Below are 10,905 nucleotides of genomic sequence, written 5' to 3'. Positions count from 1 at the left end.
AACCAGTTCAGGGTGTACCCTGCTTCCTCCGCGTTGACAGCTGGGATAAGCTCCAGCACTCCCCGCCACCCTCATGAGGATAAGCGGCAAAGAAAATGGATGGATGGATGGATGGATGAAACATGCAGTAAGGAAAAGAAGTCATACACAGGTCAGAGGGCACCTTGACACAGGTTACATCTCCAAAAACCCGCTCAAACAAGTACCTGCAATGTTTACCCCGAAACGCTGATGAAGGACTAAGCACCCCGGTTTTAACGTCTGACAGGCTATTAATCAATTTTGAGAAGATCCATAGTTTCACGTGGACAATTATTCCGACGATGCTCGTGGTCGTGGAGCTGCATAGAAAACGAGGCGCGCGCAAGGGTTAAGTGGCCAATTGTCAAAGTCAGCTGAAGCCCAGTTAATGAACAGCGAGATTTATGAGCAGGGCTCGTGGAAGGCGGCGGGATGGTGAGGAAGAAAAACGTGCACACAACTCAACGCTAGTGAAGGTATGTATATGTATATATATATATTTAAAAAAAAAAAAAAAAAAACATTTTTTTGGAGGGGAAAGAAAAAGTAAGCCGAGAGAGGGGAGAGGCCAACGGTTCTCTCACCGTCTGTTGCAGGTCCGGGATTCCGATGCGGATCACGACCGTGTTGCCCGTGGGCTCCTCCATGGGTGCTGCGGCGCCGGGCGAGACGGGAACGGGAACGGGACCGGGAACGCCGCCGCCGCCGCCGCCGCCGCCGCCGCCACCCCGACCGCCGACGTCCTCTTCCAGGGAGCTGCCGCCGCTGTCGCTGCCGCTGCCGCTGCCGGTTCCCCGCCTGCCGTTTGCGGTGTGTGCGAAAGGGGAGTGCGCGCGCGGGGGGGCGTGCGCGCACTGATGCTGCCGCCGCCGCCGCTGCCGCTGCTGTTGCTGCTGCTGCTGCTGCTGCTGCTGCTGCTGCTCCTGGTGGTGGTGGTCCTGCCGAGGAGGGCTGCCTGGCTCATGTTTGCCGGCTGCCGGACGCAGCGGCATGCTCCGTCTCGGGGACTCGGACTCTGTCTCTCGCTCTCTCTCTTTCGCTTCCTCCCGCACATTCACGCACGGTTACACGCGGACCCTTGCGGCTGGCGCGCGCACGGAACGCACACGCCTCTTGCAGCAAACATCTTTTGGCTGGGAAACACAAAAGAAACCACAACAACAACAACAAAAAGGAAGGATCAGAAGTGCACAAGCATCGAGGAGGAGTCCAAATCAGCGCATAAAAGGGAATCACTACAATCAGCAGAGGGTGGTGGGGAAGCTTTTTTTTTTTTTTTTTTGGGGGGTGATGATGAAGTCCTCCGAGCGCCATTGTAGAAATTGAGCAAAGGTGACTTATGATCAGCAGAGGTGCTGAGTAAGTCAGGCAATACATTTACTCTCTTACATTTACTTTTTGGATAAACAACTAGTTTTAATGCAGCATCCGTTTTTTGGGGGAAAGGCAAAAAACGTTCATGAAATACATTTCGTCTGGGTTATTGAGCTACGTTCCACTCCACAATCTGTTGTTGCTTGCGTGTGTAATCTGCAGTTTATGTTTTGGCTCGTCAGAGACCTTCACCTTGGATGCTGTCACATGACTCCAACGCGACTACGAGTGACTGTCACGAGGCATCGGTGCGGGGGAGGACCCAAACGCAGGACTCCGAGGCAAAGGCATAATGCCCAGTGGGTTTTATTTCAGAAGCGGTGTCCGCGCCCGGTGACCCGGTGCAAAACTCAATGAACTGCCAAACGCCCGTGACAAAAACTCCAACATACAGAATCAATTAATATGCCGAATGCCAGAAGTGGCACCGCCCAGAGCGGTGACCAAGCCACGCCCCTCCTGGCAGTGCTTCCAGCCCCACTCATGACAGTGACATTTGACTCCATTGGACCAATCAAATGGAGCTAGGCAATCACGTGACTGCACACCAATGGGAACCAAACGGGTCATGACAGGCATCACTCATAAGTCAAGGAAACCGCTGTATATCGATGATGGCGGTTTTACATTTTATTGGGATACTATTGAAAAAACGTTGCACTTATAATATTATAAAAATATACTGCATCATAAGTGGTTCTGCAGCACGACATGGCCCACAGGACGTCGGTTTTTTCTGCTTTAAACAGAACAGTTATGCAAAAAATCAAAGGAGAAAGGGAAGAAGGTTCGTTTTATCCGTTGGTTAGCAAAGAAATACCCCGAAGAAATTGGAATCAATACATGAATGATCGTATTTTTTTTATTTTATTTTCAGAACCGGAAGGTTTGGGGTAGGCTAACCCGTGAATTCAAATATTCCTGTTTCATGAATTGGCAGCCCTGAGAGAATTCTTCATTTGTAAGACGCCAACGGGACACACTTTCACGTAGGGATCGGGACATGAACTCCACGTTGTGTAAAATGAATACTTCAAGGTTTTAACTATTACTCGTAACGTCACTAGTTGAACATGTGAGCTTCAGATGAGAGGAAAATGGCCCATAAAACATTTCTGGCAGGTTCCTGAATTATTAAGTGTGATCTTAAGTCGGTGGTGTGCTCCAAAGTATTCCGCTCACACTTGACCGTGCAGCCTCGGGACGAGAGCGTTCCCCCGATTGGTCGGAATATTAAACGACCGTGACATCAGCGGAGTGATGCAACTGCTGCTTCGCAGCAAAATGTGGTGAGAGATGGGAATGTATGAGTGGACAAAAAAAAAACAAAAAACGATGGAAGCAATCTGTAAATCAGGGTTCACACTCGCTCTGACCAAAAAAAAATGTAAGAGCTTTTTCGGGGCATTCTTAGGGGCCGACACGAAAAATTTAGGGCCGTCGTGGCAAATCTGTCACGGCCCATCGAGACGGAGGTAGGACCCAAAAGCAGGAGTACACGGGAGACGCAGAGGTAATTCGGGAAAAACGTTTATTGTTCCACGGTCGGGGATCGGGCAGGCAGTCAGCTGCAGCAGCGGTAGTCAGGACGTTTTTAAGGGCTCGACCGGTTTTCGGTGAATTTTAAGGACTTAGGGGCCCCTAAATGGACCCTCAGAAATTTAGGGGTTTTTAGGGACTTTTCAGGCTGCGTATGAACCTTGTAAATCTTTAACATAATTGATGTGAAGTAGTTAGGACATTAAAATAGAGAATAACAAGAAATTACACAGTTTAGCTCCAAAACTTGCAATTGTGTGCTTCCTGTCATGACCCATCGGAACAGAGGAAGGACCCAAATGCAGGAGTACACGGGAGACGCAGAGGTAATTCGGGAAAAACGTTTATTAATCCAAGGTGGGGGATCGGGGAGGCAGTCAGGTATAGCAGCGGTAATCAGGACGTCGGGCGTAGAGAGCAGATCAGGGGGCAGGCAGGAGTCGGTACACGGGAGATCGATCAAGGAAGGCAGAAGTGTCAAAGGAGTCAGGCTTACGGGGTCGCTCGGAGAACAGGCGGAGGTCGGTACACACAGGAATACGATCAGAGATACGGGGGTGCCGGAACGGGGCATGAACCTCAACCATCTGGCGGAGGACCAGTCGTCACCGGTCCTATAAGTCCCGGGCGTAACAAGGTGCAGGTGTGTGCCGACTAATTGGCTGGCCACGCCCATCCTGGGCAGGATGCCGGGAGCGTGACACTTCCTACTATTTAGTTGAGAATTCAGGTTCACCACGAACAGGTTGTTGCTGACAAAATGGAAAATTGACTTTCCGGTGTTGCAGTCGCGGTTTTCGTGTATTTCCACAAATTTTCACAAAGGAAAAGACACTCTCCTCAGAGACTTTCAGAGGGCGAGCATTGATGCTGTATCAGAATTTGACAGCTGGGTCCATTCATCCAGTTTTAACAGCCACATTTACAAGTGCTTTCGTCCGTTTGACTTTCAAACCACATTCATTTAAGACTCGTACGGAAATCCACTTTTTGTTTCATAATGCTTACAAACAACGGCCAACTGGGGTACGTCGCCAGTTACTTGATTTGAAAACGATGATGGAAAATGCATTTGGGGTTGCGCTGTCAGATACGAAAGGTTCGAGGTTTTTGGGGGGGATTTCCTTCAAGCAGAGGATGTGGTAAAAATGTGCTCCACCGAAAGTTGCGAGGCTGCAAGTGATTGCAGCTATTTCTTAAAAGACAGACTGGGGAACCGAACCTTCGTTATTGAGTTTCACAGATATGCAGAAAAATATTTGCTTGGGTTGTCTTTGACTGATTCATCTGACAAATCGCAAAATTGTCTTTCCGGTGCCTGCCAACGTCGGAAAATGTCTTGAAACAGTCCAGCGAAAGGCCTTCCGTCAAATTTTCTATGCAAATATCTCCAATTTTTTTTTTGGGGGGGGACTCGAACATACAGTGCAATTTCTCCGGCTGCCGTGTTTCAGCCAGCATTCGGTCTCAGTAGTCGTCATGGAAACGCAATGCTGCGCTTGCATTGGCACATCTCGCAGTACAGTCGGCTTGTGTGGCGCGAGCGGCGCCTTTTTTGCATTTCAGAGGACGGACCCTAAAAAAAACAAAAAAATGGCCGCTTTGAACGCGAAAGGGATGGTTTCTTTTCTAGAATTCTTGGGCCTTTGGGCATTTTTGACAAAAGCCATCAAGTTTTAATTAACACAAAGCACTGGAGTTGAAAATGCGCATGAAAAGTTGAGTTTTGCTTTGTGACAGTTCCCCCAGTACCGGGATTTATCTCTCAACCTTTAGTCTATCGGATAAAATATTATCTTCGATTGTTGGCAAAATACCACAGCTCCTAAATCAGAAAGAGACTTTGCAAAATGACGAGAAACATCCATCCTTACATCCATTTTCTACAGGGTTGAGCTTATCGGGTGAAGGAGAGCCTGTACTGGTCGGGTAGAACGAGACAATTCCGCACGGGAAAGTCGGAGAGACGATTCAAACTCAACACCTCAGATCTGTAATCAAAGCGCCAAAGCGCTATACTGCAAACAAAAATCCTAAATGTGGAACAACTGGAAAAGTTCACCGGGTCCGCCGGAAGTGATAAACTCGTGTCGAAGTTCCACCGAGCTGACAACGAGGCACGAGCGCAAAAGAATTCAACGCACGGCATGGGTGCCGCTGACCTGGAGACGGTTGTCGTCTATTTGGGCAAAAATGCTCTTATTGGTTGTCGTTAAAGGTGAACGATAAGCAAGCGACATGTTGTGCTTGGATTTCCCGTGAGTATGTCATATTTTCTTTTTCGCCTCGCAGAAGATGGAACCCTATTTTCATGGCAATATAGAGAAATTCAAATGTCTCACCGATGCTGCGCACTGAGCTGAATGTAGATGAAGAGCAGAGCATGACAGAGAGCCCGAATGCATCACTCGATCACTCCCAGCAGGGAAAGCTCGAGCCTGCCACAAGGCAGAATTATTCACTAACCGGCCAAATTTTGTACGCACAATCACTCTCATATCTCAATCACGATGTATTTCCCCCCCCAAAAAATGGAACGTCTGTGTGTGTGTGTGTGTGTGTGTGTAGTAAATACGAAGCCTTCAGCAGCAAGACTAAATCAATCGACACTTTGCAAATAGTGAGACAGCCTGTTTAATAAGCTAAAACGCACAGGATGGATCATTTCATCTGGATTGCATCATCACGCACAAGCAGAAAACTTCGGGGACGTCGGCGCCTGAGATGCAAAAAGTAGACGCGCATCTCTGTTAAAACTCTTTTCGTATTCTGAAGCGCGTATCCTGCTCCATAAAGCAGACGACGTCCTTCCGCCGTGGACCTGGTAGCCCGACAATCGCGGGGCGCATATAGAGACAGACACACTTTCACGCTATTTCTGGGTGGGAATTGAAGCGGCAGTTGGGCAGCGTGGAGCTCCCCGGACGGAAGTTGGCGCCGATAAATTACCGTGTACAAGGGAAATGAAGAAGACAATCATCACTGTACTTTGACGGTAAATCTGTTATTTAGTACACCATTGTAGCGTAATCTCTTATTTGGCACACCGTAAACGGCTTCAAACCCTACACCATCATCCCAGTCCCCAAGAAAAAAACCTGAAATCTCAGGTCTGAATGACAACAGGTCTGTCGCTTTGACATCTGTACTCATGAAGTCCTTTGAACACCTCGTGCTGGACCACCTCAAGAGCGTCACAGGTTCCTTGCTGGGCCCCCTGCACTTTGGCTACCAAGCAAACAGATCTCCAATCAATACGAGACTGCACTTCATTCTAGAACACCTCGACAGCGTGGGGACCTGAGCGAGGATCCTGTTAGCGGACTTCAGATCTACGTTCAACACCATCATCCCCGAACTCCTCTCTTCCAAGCTTCTCCAGATCGGCATAGTGTAGTATTGTGGACCACCATCGCAGTCTTGTTTGGGGGTGCCGCAAAAAAAGGACAAATTCCGACTGCAACGGAGAATCGAAACTACCGAAAGGATTACCCCGGACTTCCAGCTCCTTCCCTCAAGTAGGCGCGACTGAAAAATGCAAACTAAAACTAGCTTATTTCCTCTTGAACTTGACTTCTCAAAGAGATAAGTTTGCGGTCACGTTTCTGTCGGGCCAATTAGGTATTACTCATGCACTCACTTTAGGAGTCCCGCTACGCTGCACTATTTGCAAGTTTGTTGAGCACTACTGGCCACTCACGTGCCCGGGTAACATCCGCACCATTTGCACAATCGACTGTGGAGTATCTGCAACCTTTGTACACTCAATCTGATCCCTGTCTACATTTCTTAACGTCTCGTTTGCACAATGGTCATTGAACTGGAATATTGATCTATTAGTCATTCAAACTGCTCTCAAGATTATTAGTAACCTTTTATTGCTTTATTGCTCAGTTTTTCGCAATATCTCAAAAATATTTTCCGTCAGTTGACTGACTGTCTCTTCTCATACTAGAGCGGCTCCAATTACCGGAGACGAATTCCTTGTTTTGTTTTGACATACGTGGCAAACAAAGATGATTCGTATTCTACTCCACCAGCAGTTTTTAGTTTGGCTTTTTCCGAAGATGGATGGATGTTAAAACGCCACCAAATTTGAAATTGATCTGGATAAACCCGGAACCCGATTTCCGTGGATATTAAAAACAAAAACAAAAAAACAAAAAAACAGAGGGCGCAATAATACTGTGATCCCGCCTTATAGTCTCTCAAAGATGAATGCAGATCCACCGTCTGATTCACTCCGCCTGGGAAATTAGGCGAATGGCGAGCGGAATCGCGAGGAGGCTATCTTCCATGCCTCGGCGAGCAGCGAGCAGCGAGCAGCGAGCGCCTCACCGCCCCGTCGGCTGGCGTCGCTCACCCCATCTTTTGCACTCCGGCACGGCTAAAACAAAGTGAATAATTTATCGGGGCACACAAAGCTGCCCGAGGGGGGCTCCAGTCTAATGTATGCCGAAGAGACAGAGTCGCAACCTCTGATGCTTAGGTGGAGGGCAGCGGCAGCCCCTCGCGGGTGGCCGACCGCCGAGTTTAAAAAGCCCCAGTAAATGTGATAGCCCACAACAGTCTGCTTCGTGCTCCTCCGCCCCTGGTAAAGCAAATGTCACGGCCATTCGACAAGCCCGATCCTTCAGGGACGCATTTTTCTTTCTCACGCGTTCGCACACAGACTCTTTTTTTTTTGGAGGTTGGGGTGGGGGGGGCTGGGGGGCTCCCTCGCGATTGAGAGTGAATTTGGTAGTTGATTTCGACAGGCGGAGAGGCATTAAACATCAAGGGACAACGTGGATTTAGCACAGCCTCCTTTGTTTACGGCAAATTGGCGCTTTATGGCGCCGTAGTCTCCAGCTCGGCTCGAAATATCTTTCGGTCCTGTGATGAATGCGGCAGACGACTTGGATAGAATATGATGAATTTCATACTTGGACTCGTTATGGGAGCGCAACGTAATAAAGCAGTGGGCAGAGAATGAATCGCGGTGTTCAATTATATGCCCAACTAATCAAGGTTTTAAAATGTCATCACTTTAAAGCTCCCAAGCAACAGTTCCTTAGCTGTAGTCCTGTAAAACCAAATTAGATGAACATGAGACTGTATGTTTATGCACAATACACTTTTTACTTGTGAAAGACCGAACCTACGGGCAAGTAGCCACTCCAGTGACGTTTAAAGGTCAAGTGTCATGAAATGGATGATTTTTAGTATGTTATTAATGAAAAAAAAAAAAAAAAACGGCAGCCGGTATGGAGCCATCCGTTTTTTCACCACAAAACATGATTTTGACAGATATGGCTTTTTGTAACTCTCCAGGGATTTGTTTTCGAGAAGAAGCAGGAAGTGCCGTACGGGGCAGGAGCGCCCTCCAGCGGACTCGCTTGTTTCTATTGGTTTTATCTGCGGGAAGCTGGCGCGTTGTTCTTTCGTGTTAGCCAAAAGGCCGGCTCTTTGCATTGCTGGATCTTGCTCAAACACTCGGGAGGATGGATTTACCCTTCGTAAGTTTCCAAGAGACCCGGTTTGTCGTGAAAAACGGATTGCACGGGTGCAAAGGACGAGAGCTTCATTTGTTCCAAATGACAGGTAGGTGTGTATACAGCTACTAAAAAAAAAAAAAAAAAAACTAATAGTTTGGGGCAGATCACATAATCCGTCTCTCATAATGTAACAAAAGATCCACGTAGGTATGACAGGGGTGCTACATGTGTCGATGTGCGCGTAGGACGGCTGCCGCGTCGGCTCGCCGCCGAAGGGGCCGGCTATGAACAACGCTGCCGGCAATGGCGGACTCCACCCGCGTGCGACGACAACGCCGTAAAGCGGCCCGGCTTGGCGCCGTGATAAGCCACCTCGGCAGCGAAAATGTCGGCCGGGGTGGCTCGTCACTGCCCCGGGCTAATCTCTGCCGCGGAAGTGGATCGGACGGGGAGGCGGTTTGGCCGTGATCGCACGTCATCTGAATATGACCCAAAAGGACAGGGAGGCGGTTCGGCCGTGATCACGTATCATCTGAATGTAGCTCGAAACAATCGGTCGGGGCCACAGGGATGTCCGGCTGACGTCACGGACAGGAGATGCAGCCTACATAGCGACCACTTGGATGTCGTCGAATGACACTTCCGCAACTTTGCGCACGGATGACGCGCTCTCCGCTCATATTTATTTTTTCGCATCGACATTCAAGTGAATAATGCTACATGTATTTTTCATTAAAATATCTATTTTAGAATGTTTATACGGATGACACTTGACCTTTAAGGGACTGTGACGCCCTTACGTGTGGGCAAGGGGAGCGACGGCCGTCGATGTAATTTTAGCCGCTGACTGAACAAATACAAAAACAAATACATTACCCATTATAAAGCCCTGCGATTGGCTGGCGACCAGTTCAGGGTGTACCCCGCCCTCCTGCCCGTTGACAGCTGGGATACGCTCCAGCACTCCCCGTGACCCTAACTAAGAAAATGGATGGATGGATGGATGGATGAAAAAAACCCAAAGAAAAAGCAGTTACTCCTCTATCAACACGAGTTTTATTTATATGTTATTTGATTGTGTTGCTTTCGAGCCATTTGGTGTATTCAATCCAGTCAAGAAGTGTACGTGCACCGCTGAGCATAAAAAATATTCCCATCCAGCTGCGCAATTAGACTTGAAAATTCTATAATTCATGCCCACACTTCTGAGAATCATAACTCAACACATGCACACACACACACACACACACAGGCTCAAACAAACACATACTGTTTAATTGGCGCAAAGATTAGCCACATAGCACCCCCCCCCGCCCCCCCCACAAACGTCGCCTTTCCCATCAGGAATGCCGGGGCCACATGCGCACGCCGCGTATGGAAAATTAGCCATGCTGTACAGTAACCGAAGCGCCATCCCAAAGCCACGTTTCTGTCCAATTCACAAGCTCACGACACACACACTCACGGCCGTTATGGCGTTGAAGCGATTATGGCAAAAAGAAAGAAAAAGATGGACTCACCCAAGAGGACATTTTGGGGTTCATGAATAAATGTACAATACATGCAGACAAAGGTGTGATTTTTCAGTATTAGCTATTGATCTGATCTTAACGGCAGCTGGCTCTTTGATGCAGCGTGTCTATTAATAATCAATGGGGCTCTCCGGAGGGAATTTAATAAACCTGTCAGCCAATTAAACCGGTGCTACACGCAGACCAAATTTGGGAGGAATTTGAGCATTTTTTTCCTCATTTTTTCCATCAAAGCCTCAAAAGGATTCATTCTCAGATGCCTCCGAAAGATTATTTTTGAGTGATTATCCAGTGGCGTGGGAGTGTGTTGAGAGGCCCCCCCCCCCGGATCGGCACGGAAAATGGGCCGGACTGACAACTGCAAAAGGTTAAACGTGTTCAAGATTTATGACGGCGACTCTTTAGGCGCTGAGGTTGTGTGTGTGTGTGTCGTAGGGCGACCGCGTTGGTCACCTTGAGATGAGCACACCGCACATGATTTGGTTTTATTTAGCTTTGTTTTTCCTCTGCTGTGTACGGCCGGGTCGGCATTGCAAAGGCGGATCTGTTCTCGGTTGCCTTTCCTGAGATAAAGTATATCGGAGATTGTTTTTATTTGTTTTCATTTTCATTCGCCCCATATCTGACAAAAATGAACATGGCTTAGAGGCTACTATTATGTGACATGTACTGCACCCACCATTTACTGTATTAGTGCAGCACAGACATTTACAGGTATGTTTTAATTGTGTACTAGTGGACCAAGTAGTACTAGTAGTGGGGGGGGGGGAATTCAGGGGTTCCACTACAATGTGCTAATTCGCGGTGTCAAACTCAGGGCCCGGGGGCCAGATCCGGCCCCTCCACGTGATTTTTTTTGTGGCCCGTGGAGGCAAATCATGTGTATCAACTTCCACCATTTTAATTAAAATCCATCCCGAAATTTCAAATTGTCATGCCATAAATGATAACGTTGAGCTATT

At 48.1% G+C, this 10,905-nt stretch overlaps 1 long non-coding RNA gene across 1 annotated transcript in view; it reads right to left on the bottom strand.

The window, feature by feature from the left end:
• Positions 1-842: 842 nt before the first annotated feature.
• LOC133501744 (uncharacterized) overlaps positions 843-10,905 on the bottom strand; it is a 75,145-nt gene continuing 65,082 nt past the window's right edge. The window contains exon 3 of the long non-coding RNA XR_009795264.1: positions 843-1,154. This is a non-coding gene — a long non-coding RNA (uncharacterized LOC133501744). The remainder of the gene's footprint in view (positions 1,155-10,905) is intronic.

Source organism: Syngnathoides biaculeatus, chromosome 6 (assembly GCF_019802595.1).
Source record: "Syngnathoides biaculeatus isolate LvHL_M chromosome 6, ASM1980259v1, whole genome shotgun sequence".
NCBI classification, from domain to species: Eukaryota; Metazoa; Chordata; class Actinopteri; order Syngnathiformes; family Syngnathidae; genus Syngnathoides; species Syngnathoides biaculeatus.
The sequence above is the reverse complement of the archived record's forward strand: the minus strand, read 5'-3'. Positions and strand labels throughout refer to the sequence as shown.